Source organism: Peromyscus maniculatus, chromosome 1 (genome assembly GCF_049852395.1).
Source record: "Peromyscus maniculatus bairdii isolate BWxNUB_F1_BW_parent chromosome 1, HU_Pman_BW_mat_3.1, whole genome shotgun sequence".
Lineage (NCBI taxonomy): Eukaryota > Metazoa > Chordata > Mammalia > Rodentia > Cricetidae > Peromyscus > Peromyscus maniculatus.
In genome coordinates, this window is record NC_134852.1 from 40111892 (window position 1) to 40121900 (window position 10009).

The 10009-nt window shown below is 44.2% G+C and overlaps 1 pseudogene; it reads right to left on the bottom strand.

The window, feature by feature from the left end:
- Window positions 1-312: 312 nt before the first annotated feature.
- On the bottom strand, window positions 313-5791 carry LOC143269541 (uncharacterized protein C2orf78 homolog; annotated as a pseudogene).
- Between the last annotated feature and the right edge of the window lie 4218 nt (window positions 5792-10009).

Sequence of the window (10009 nt, forward strand, 5' to 3'; positions counted from 1 at the left end):
TTTTACTTTACCTAAAAATAAAAGTCAAGGAGTATTATTGTATTACCAGTACAGGTTTTGGCTAACTACTTTTACCTTAAATAACACTACCAGGGATTTTTAGCATATGATATATTTATGTAACATATATTAATACTTCCACAACATAAATGAATAACAGCAATTGTACGAAGAAACCATCAAAGCCCTCTATATATACTTACTCATGGATAAAATATAACCGAATTTAGTTTCTTGAGTCACTTTTAGTGTCTTCAGATATTTACAAGTAATGAAATTATGTCTGACCAATTATGTGTAAATCCCGGGATGTACAAATTATTCACCTTAACTCAATGCATACCTACATATATACACTTATGTCCAAGTCTTTATATCCAATGTTTACATGTATATGTGTCTCCATATCTCACCTTCTCTCTGTTGAAGAGTACTGTGTACCAACAGCTAGGCTAACCCTTACATGACATATCCAAAATATATGGAAATTTCCATATCTTTCTGCCTCTGAAGGAAAAGCTGCGGTTTTCCCAGAGAGGTGTTCTTGGAGGCATTCTCTCTCTCCTGTTGAGCCCGCCTCTTCATGGCCTCCCTCTCTGGCCTCTGCTCTTCTGTGATAGGCTGTGAGATGACTGGCCCTGGAATGTCAACTTTCCTCCATGGAACTGGTTGGTGGCTGAAGTCTTGCAGCAGATTTTGGATTTGAGGTTTGTGAGGTGATGGGGCCTTATTCTTATCAGCAGAGGCAAGCTCCCTCTGTAGTGAAGGGTGAGATGATACCCTGTAGGATACTGGCCTAGAGACAGCTGTCTGAGGCCCAGTGCAAGACTGGATGGGGTTGGTTAGGTTATCTTGTGTGGCACTGGTAGCAATAGGCAGAACTGGCTTGTCAGAGGCCATCAAAGAAGTGCTGGCAGGAGCTGGTTTAGATGGCTTGAGTGTGGTAGACTGAGCTGAGTCAGAATGAGGTCTCACAGGGTACAGTGCAGGGGCCCTGTGTGAAGCCAGGGAGAGAGGCTTTGTAGAAATAGGTCTTGCTTGTGGCATGTCCAGGACTGGAAAAGCTAGAGGTACTAACTTGACCTTGCCAGGTGGGGGCAGCTCATACTTGGATGGAGATGGATGACACTCCCTGTAAGCATTTCTCTCTGTTCTCTGAGCATTTCTCAGGGTTTTACCAGGGCCTCGGCCATCACATGGCACATCCAGAAGTGATGTGGTGGCTGGGCCTGCCCTGGGATCTTTGTTGCTGCTGAAGTTTAGCCGAGCCCGGGAGGAAGAGATGCCAGTTTTCTTCTCACTCTTCTTCCCCAGTCTGTGAAAGACTTGCACGGATTCTAGCATGTGCATGCCGAGGTGAGTTCGAGGCTTTTTAAAGCTGTTGTGGCTGAGCTCAGGTGGATTCCTCTTCCTCTTGTTCTTTGGCATGGTGGTGTTTTTGTCTGCCTTGACTCTGTTCCTTGACTGCTTAAGCTCCTCTGGTTTCTTGCAGTTGTTTTCTCTGGATCTCTTGGTCTTGTCTTGCTCATGAACCCTAGCTCTGCTGGGCGTGCTGGGTGTGGCTTTCTGGGCTCTGCCCTCCAATTGCTTAGGCATGTTGTCAATAGCCCCTTCACTGGACCCAGCACTCACCAGCCTCTTCTCCCCTCACCAGCTCCTGGAGCTGGATTCTGTCCTGAGGAGACCCATCTAGCATCTCAGAGGCTTTCTGGCCATTCTTTCTCACTTGATCCACGGGAACACTAATGGTGCTGGAGGTTTCCTGGACTTGATCCCTACTGATGTCTTTGGATTGGGTTGCTGTGGGATCTTGGAATGGGTTCCTAGCAGTGATTGAGTTGAAGAGTCGGGGAAGATGAATATCTGCCACGAGTGTAGTCATGTCTGCAAAGTCCATGCTGGAGCCCATCTCACTCTGCAGCAGCCCAGGCTCATCCTGACCAAGGCTGCTGCTTCCCAAGGTTGCATTTTCAGGAGAAAGCTTCTGTTTTAGGCTCCCTAAATCAGTGTAGTTCAGGGCCTGCTGCAGGTTGGCATGTGCTAAAGGGAGAAGTGATGGGTCTTGGTTTTCTTTTATGCCCTCATAGGCATCCAGAGGAGTTGATAGATCATCTGTCATCAAATCCAAGTCGTTATTCTCTGTTTGTTCCAAGAATGGAGCAGGAGGCAAGGGCAGGAATTCTGAAGGACTGTCTATGGGGGCAGTTAATGACCAGTCCCCATGGACAGGTGGTGACTTCTGAACATCCTGCATGCAGGCATTCCAGAGGTTTGGACTCTGCAGCAGACAGAGTGTCTGGCCTGCAGCTGTCAATCCCAGGGTTGTCTCCATTTTCACCACTGAAAAAGAGTTAAGGAAGAAGTCAGTGCCTGGTAAGTGAGGTGCTCCCCACTTTTCAGTGCTCCTCAGTACTCAGACCCCTACAGCATTGGGGAAGGCATTCCTATGGGCTCTGCTTGAGTAGCAAAGGCAGCACCTCTGTTGGGAGACTTGTGACCACTCTCTAATTTCTAGTAACCATGTGATATCATCATTTCTCAGATGTTTGTGTTTTCCTCTGTGTGTGTCATGTGTATGCATAGTGATCATGGGGAGGTGACAGAATTGCTTGGGGGTGTGATCCATCCTTTCCTTTCCTCTTGTCTTTGAATGAGTGACCCTCATTTCTGTGGAAGTTTGCTCTCAGGAAGGTTGTCCGGTCCATAATTTTCAAGAGCTTCCTCGTGTCTTCCAACTCTTGGCATTACTCAAATTTCCCCTGCTTACTGAGTTTCTAAATGGGTCAGGAATCCAAACCCAGTTCCTCATTCCTGCAAGGCAATCTTTTCAACAACCCTGGATTTCCTCCAGCTCCACATTTCACAGGCTTATTATTAATGATTTGAAAATTGGTGAAGGTGAAATCTTTAGCTTGGTTTATCTTTGTAGTTTAGAACATATCCTAGTGATCATGCATAGCCTTGGCTCACCTCTGAATAACCATAGCAAAAGAAAAAGGGTAGAGAGGGGGAATGAGAAGGGAAGAGAGAAAGAGAGAGAGAGAGAGAGAGAGAGAGAGAGAGAGAGAGAGAGAGAGAAAGAGAGAGAGAGAATGAGAGAGAAACTTTGCCCAATTTAGCAGTTGTACTCTGGTACACCGGGTATACTGGACTCTCAATGCACTTTTGCTTCTAAGAGAACAGCAGGGCCAGCAATTGGAATCTGCAATACTTCTTCTAGGACAAATTTGTAGTTGCACTGCTCTAGAGTCAGAATTCAAGCGAGAGAATATAAAGTGTTACCAAACAGAAAGGCCTTGGTGTTATCTACAGCCCCGAGGAATAGATTAGGAAGGAGGCAATTGCTGTGTAATGGTGCATGGGACTGATTAGCTAGGTCAGTGGCATGTGTGTCTGTGGTGGAGTCCTTGGACATCACTTAATGGAGGATGTATGCCACTCATTGCCCTGCATTGTCAGTCATTATAGAGACTGAAGATGGGGATGGGGAGCCTGGGCAAGGCTGAGCTCTCAGGACTCCCATTTTTCCTCCCTGAGGACATCTACTCCTGAAAGTTTGAGCTGTTTCTGCTTTGAGTGCTGATCTCAGTCCTCCCTCCTGGCTCTACTCACCTTGAAGACTGGTGTCTGGCATGTCTTGAACAGGTGTGACATTGTAGATGGCAGATGTGGAGAAGGGTGTTTGGACATTTGTTGACTGAATCTCCTTTGGCATCATCACCATCTCAGGTTGCAGGGCAGAGGCCTGAACCCCAGAGTAGGACACAGAGCCACTAGCCTGCAGGCACTGCCTGAGTTCTCCAGGCATCAGAAGGCCCAGGCTGTTGAATTCATTGTAATAGACCTGGGTGCCCTCCAGGTAGGAAGCTACTAGCCTGTATCCTTGGTTTGGTACCTGTGGTGGTGTGACCTGAACAAGGCTGGCAGACAGTGTTGGATAGGAAGGGACTAAGGCATTGGGATCTAAAATATTATCACCCTGGGCTGTCCTAGAGATGGAGGAGAATGTGGTGTTCTGTTCATTTACAGTTACAGTGAAGTCCTGGAGTGCAGCTCCCCTCTGGTCAGTGTTTCTTGTGGGCTCCCACTGGAGAACACCTCGATAGGAGAGGGCTGAGGCAGAGGTCTGGCCCTGGTCAGTCAGCAAAGTCACCATGGTTGTGCCTGCTGGTAGGTAAGGGTAGGCACTGTCAATGAGCTGCTGGCAACACGTACTGGAGTCTGATGACAGGAGCCATGCTTCACTCACAGCTGGGGTGGAGACCCTGGAGAAGTTGCACACACTTCCTGCTAATGGCATGGCATTCCTCAGCTCAGGTACAGAGGGCTGCAGAGCACATTCTGTTCCAAAGAAAGGTGCACTTTGGAAATTTTCTGTAGAAAACAAGAGGAGGAAAATGGGAAGAGGGTGAGATGGAATCTGTGTGTCTTTCCTTGTAGATCTTTGTTATCTCCACTTTGTACAGTCTGGGAGAGTCTGAGACCCATTTTCCCTCACATATCCAAAACAAATGGTTCAGAATGAATCTTGGTAAAGGATAGGATGGCACTCATTTAGTGAGCTGCCTGTTCTTCCTGTGCTGGCATGGACTTCCTAGTTGATCCATGTTGACTCTTGCTCTGACCTAGAAAACAGCCTTCTTTGCCCTGCTTTGTCTTGTTCTTGTACCTGCTGTGGCACTGCCTCACACCTGTGTCCCAGAACAGATGTGTTTAAAGTAGGAGAACCTTAGACAGCTTCTCATGTCTGTGCCTTTGTTCTGTTCTGTGCAGACCTTCCTCAATGTAGACAGAGAGAGAGTCTCTACCTAGATCAGTCTGGCCTTGAAATCACACAGACTGGCCTGTCTCTACATCAGAGTGCTGGCATTTTAGGTTCTTTCCATGTCCACCAGGCTTGGCTCTACTCTGAGCTTTCTTAATGAAATGACGTAGCAGGACTTTCATAGAGAAGAACAGTATTTAGCTAAGAATCCCTTTTTCATCTAGCTCCTTCTCTTTCCCACTACTTATTATGTAGGTCACTACTTGTTATTTTCTAATATAAATTCAGCACACATCCAATATGACTACATGAATACAACCTGCTGATAACATTTCATGTTGAGTGCCTATGTTTCAAGTGACAGTTTGGGAATTCTAATGTAGCATGGGGTTCATCTCTGAATAAGATTGTTTCTTAATTAAAAGTTGGTTACATGGATTCTTCAATGAACACTTCCACAGTAATTGTTAATTTCTAGTAACTCTCCTAGTTGGGAATCCTTGTGAGAATCCGTGCACACACTGGTGTGTCAGTTCTTGTCCAGAGACCAACTGACTGTGGAGTAGCCAGCCCATGTTGATAACATCCAACCCTACCAAAAGATGAGGAGAATGCTGTGGAAGATGGGCTGGATAGAGTGTAAGAGCCAGGGACTAGAGCTGGATATTGTTTTCTATATGTGACAGGAAAACTTTACCTAGACTAATCTCAACAATGTGGCTGCCTAATAATGGGTTGGGATATGAAAATGTCTTGTGCCTTTTTATTTACTCTGTGGTTATCTGTAACATTAGTTGCAAACTACCTTTGTGTATATCCAGGGTTATTTCTGCAGTTTGTCTTCTTTTAGGTCCATATTTTCCAGCCTCAGTAAGAACCAAATCTAAATATGACATTCAATTCGAGATATCTCTATTAGCATCAACATTATACCCATTACACAAAAATTTAAAGTATAGTAAAAAATAAGGGATAAGTGATCCCTAATTTCATTAATGTTTTAAAATTTCTTTCCTTACCTGCCATGGTCGGAGGGAGAGTATCAGCAATCCACAGTACAATGGAGCAAGAGTATTGTTTGTCCTTGTCTGATCAGCTGACCTGAGTGGCAAGTGTGTCCGGTATCAGACAGCACTTACTGGTCACTGGTCACAGGTGACCTGTGATGATCCAAATTTGTTTACAGGCATCACCATGGCAACCCCAAGAACCTACCAGGGCTGGTAGGTTGGGTTGAAGGGCGAATGATGTCATAAACGGGGCAGCAGCCAATGAGAAAGTCGGATTCTGAGCTAACAGGTGGGATTGGTTGGAGAGGATGCCAGGAGACTAACAGTAGCCATGCAGGCTGAGGTGTGCTAGTGAGAGGAGGCAATCCTGGCCTGGAAGTTTCCCTTTCAGGAGGTTTAGTCCAGGATATTGGCAGAGCTTCTTATAACGTTCATTGATGAAGCTGTGTCTGTTGTTCCTATTAGGTGTCACCTTCCAGGAGTGAGTGTGCTTTCAGCATTCACTGTACATACAGGCAGTTCCCTTGGGCAGGAAGGAGAGGTCAGCATGGGAGGAGGGGACTCGGATGAGAAACTGTATCAGTTGATCTGGTTTATGAGCCATCATCATCAGTCCATGACCCAAGGAAGAGATCAATGTGCTCCATTGTGACTGTGCTAAAGGACAGAGTTGAGTGTATTGAGAGCACTTTTGATGATGAACTCCAAGAATCTTCTCTTTGGGTTTCTTCTCCTAGATGCCTTCCTTAGTCTTTGTTGCTCCAGACATGATTCATATCTCTCTTCTCTGCTTTTCATCTCTTTTTGGTAGGGTTTGATTCTTGGACTAGGGTGAACCTGTATCTTTAAAATGGAGGGAAGCTTCATGGTGGACTTCCAGAAGCAGTGTTCTTCTGGTCATCGTGAAGATGCTTGTAATTGGATGCTGCTGGTTGCAGCAAGCACTTGCGGGGTAACCCCTGTTGTTTGGGTGCTCATCTTATGTCTCACTCTGGTGTCAGACACATGGGAATTCTTTGTATCTTGCCTCCCTTCTTACAGTACTGAGGTTGTTAGTCATTGAGTCTGGCCGCCTTCTCTCTTCATCCACAAGTATAATGAGTGTGACAGTTACTGAACCTTCTTCCTCATGGCAACAGTTTCTGCAGAATCCTGTGCTTTTAGCATTCTCTACCATGCTTTTTTTTTGAGAAAGGGCTAAATAGAGACTGGAACACCTTGAGCAGGAAGGCATTTGTTGGTATGTGGCGGTGGATTACATGAAAAAAGCAATGTAAGTGTTTTTGTGAGTGTGGCAGCTTGATGGAAAGGGATCTTGGCTGCTGAGAACCAAGGAAAAGCACAAAGTGAAGTTAAGCACAGCAGCTTAAATCTCTGCTCCAGGGAAAGCTTTCAGCAATGTAACAACTCTGCTTTGTTAGGGGAGGTTATCCCCCAGGGAAATGTTACAGTTCTGTTCTGCTCTGCTCCTGTGTGGCTAATGTTCTCTCTCTGCTCTGCTCCCTTCTGACAAAAAATGGTCTCACACAACCCTCATTCAAGAGATTTATTTTAGGGGAAGGGTCCAGGAGGGCGACTTCCTCTGCAAGAAGAAATAAGGCACCTACCAATTGAACAGGTACAGGGCTTATGTAGGGCTTCTTAGTGGGGGAGTCTTTCCAGGGTGAAGCTTTCCAGGATAAGAATTGCTCAGATTCCAATCCCTAAGTTTGGACAAACCCAGAGATTGGTTTGATTATGTTCTGTAGGTTTTCCTGCTCAGGGATTGGTTGGTTTTTGTGGTGATTGGGTCAGGGGCAGAATGTGTGTCTTTGACTCTGGTTTCAGGGCAAAAGTGTGTTTCTTTCACAGGCCCTTTTTTACAGTTTTCACTCTGGTTTCAGGGCTTGAATGTGTTTCTTTGACTGGCTCATCTGTCCTACAATATTTCTTCATATTTGAAAAATAAAACAACCCATTTCCCATCTCAATGTATAACACAGACAGGAATATATTTTGTTTAAATATGGGTAAACCTTTTTTGTTTCCTCATTTTGGTTTAGATTGTTATCCTCTTCAGTCACTCACTGGTGGGTTCATAGACTGTCTTATGGCATGGGTGTAGTGTGCATTTATATACCTTTCTTATTCTAACTGCCTCAACAAGCACTACTATGACAGTGTCTGTCTGTCAGTCCTCATTGAAAATGACCCTGGAGCCTGTTTAGCTCTCTTCCTGCATTTACATGAGCTGTGAGCACTTTCCCTTGGGACCTCTTTTACACTGAGCTAGTGCTGTAGCTTGCAGCTACACGCCCAGCTCAGTAGAACTGTTCCTCCATGCAGATTGTTTCATGTTTTATAGTGCTTGGAAAAGCTCTGCAAAAAGACTGTCCTTTTTTTATAGGCCAGTAGGCTGCCTTTGTCTTTCAACCTTGCAGTTTCCTTCATGACTGTTCACTTCTCAGATAATGTGACACATTCCAAGTGGTAATGACTGTAATTTGGAAGGTTCATCCAGGCTCCTGGTCATAGAACATTATGAAAAATGTGTGTTCTTATAACAGCATAGACTGAAGTGAATCTGGGCCTGTGTTATTAAGAAGTCTGAGAGTCGATCAAAAATGAGAGATACATAGATAAGGTACATAGATAAATAGATAGATAGATAAATAGAACTGAGTTCTGTGTTTAATTTTCATTTCTGTGCTTTTTATTTTTAAACATTTGCATATTATTTTTCATTCAGTGTAATAACTAACTTACTAATTCTAAAAATCTATAGTGGTTATAGTTTCTGAACCTTCTATTCCTCCTAATTCTTTTCCATGTCCCCACTAATCAGTTCCTACTATCTTTCTGTTGCTCTTTAGAAAAGAAAATGCTTTCAAGAGGTAACAAATCAATATGGAAAAATAAAACTTTGGGACAGCATCTCTAGGAAAATGAATGTAAGTTAAATAACTTGAAAATGGTATCCTGCATGGGGGAAAATGGCACTCCCTGAAGACATATGCCTGCTAAATGTTAAGGGCCAAGACAGGGCTCAAGCCTCAGGAGATGTTGGCCAAGAAGGTCCTTAGGACTTCCAAGAATAGGAAAAATTATTTTATTCCTATTGAAGTTATGAGCCCAAAGTAGAATAGCACCATACTGATTGAGTAGCAGGCTATGAAGGAGTCAGACTTGCTGCAAGCTGAAACCCCCTCTTGATAGCAGGCTGGCTTTCATAGAACAAGCCAGGCTCTTCCATCACTTTGGGGGACAATTCTCAGAAATTTCCCTATTAGGTTGTTGGCTGTCTCTCTCATATAATAAAATGTCAAGACAGTTAAGTATATTGCTACAGAGAAGGCACAGATTTTAGGTACATTCACAACAACTCTCCAGTGATATGTGTACACATGCACAGAAGGGAAATCTTATCATGTAATGCAATTCACCACAAAATTTCTTCAGACTGGGGAGTTCTAGGTCCCAGAGGAAAGACTATTTCTACTGTTGTTTTTTTTTTTTTGACTAGAATGATTGGTGTTTACATTTCCCTTCTAAACCTTTGTGGTTTTGCAGGAGATTAATGTAGTTTCAGGTGCAGCTGTAACTGTTACAGTCTGACTCTTTGCTGGCCTTCCTTTGGCATTGTTCTGTTGCTGCTGGAGAGAGCTGTCATTGTTTAGGCTGCTGAGACTCTGTGGCTGCTGTTGTGGTGAGATGGCCGGCTGGTACTCAGAAATGGATCATGCACAAAGCAGTCCATCCAAAGCTCAGGGATTGTCCTGCAAGTAGGAGCCCAATGGAATTGAGAGCTAGAGCAGTAGGGTAGAATAGTGTAGCATGGCTTTCTATTCCAAAATCAAGTGAACATCCCATTGTGATGTTTTATCATTGATTATCTCAGATGGATGGAAACCTTAGAAGTAATGGAACAGATTAATTCAGTGATAGACAGTTCTGTGGCTGTGAAACTTAACTGTACATAGTAGAAGGAGCCATGGAGGTTCATGAAAACTTGACTTGTCATTCTAGACATTACTTGAATGTGAACACCAGGTCCATTGGAAAATGGTCTTTCTTGATGCTAGAGAATAGAAGTGGAGAGTTAACTGAAAGTAGGGGGCTTCCAAGTATTGCTTCCACAGGAAACACCAATAAGTTGGTGGGTATAATGTGAAGTATTCTACTCTCTCTCTCTATTTCAGTATGGAGTCAGTTTAAACACCAACCCACGGTCTGTTACATATCCCATCTATACTAT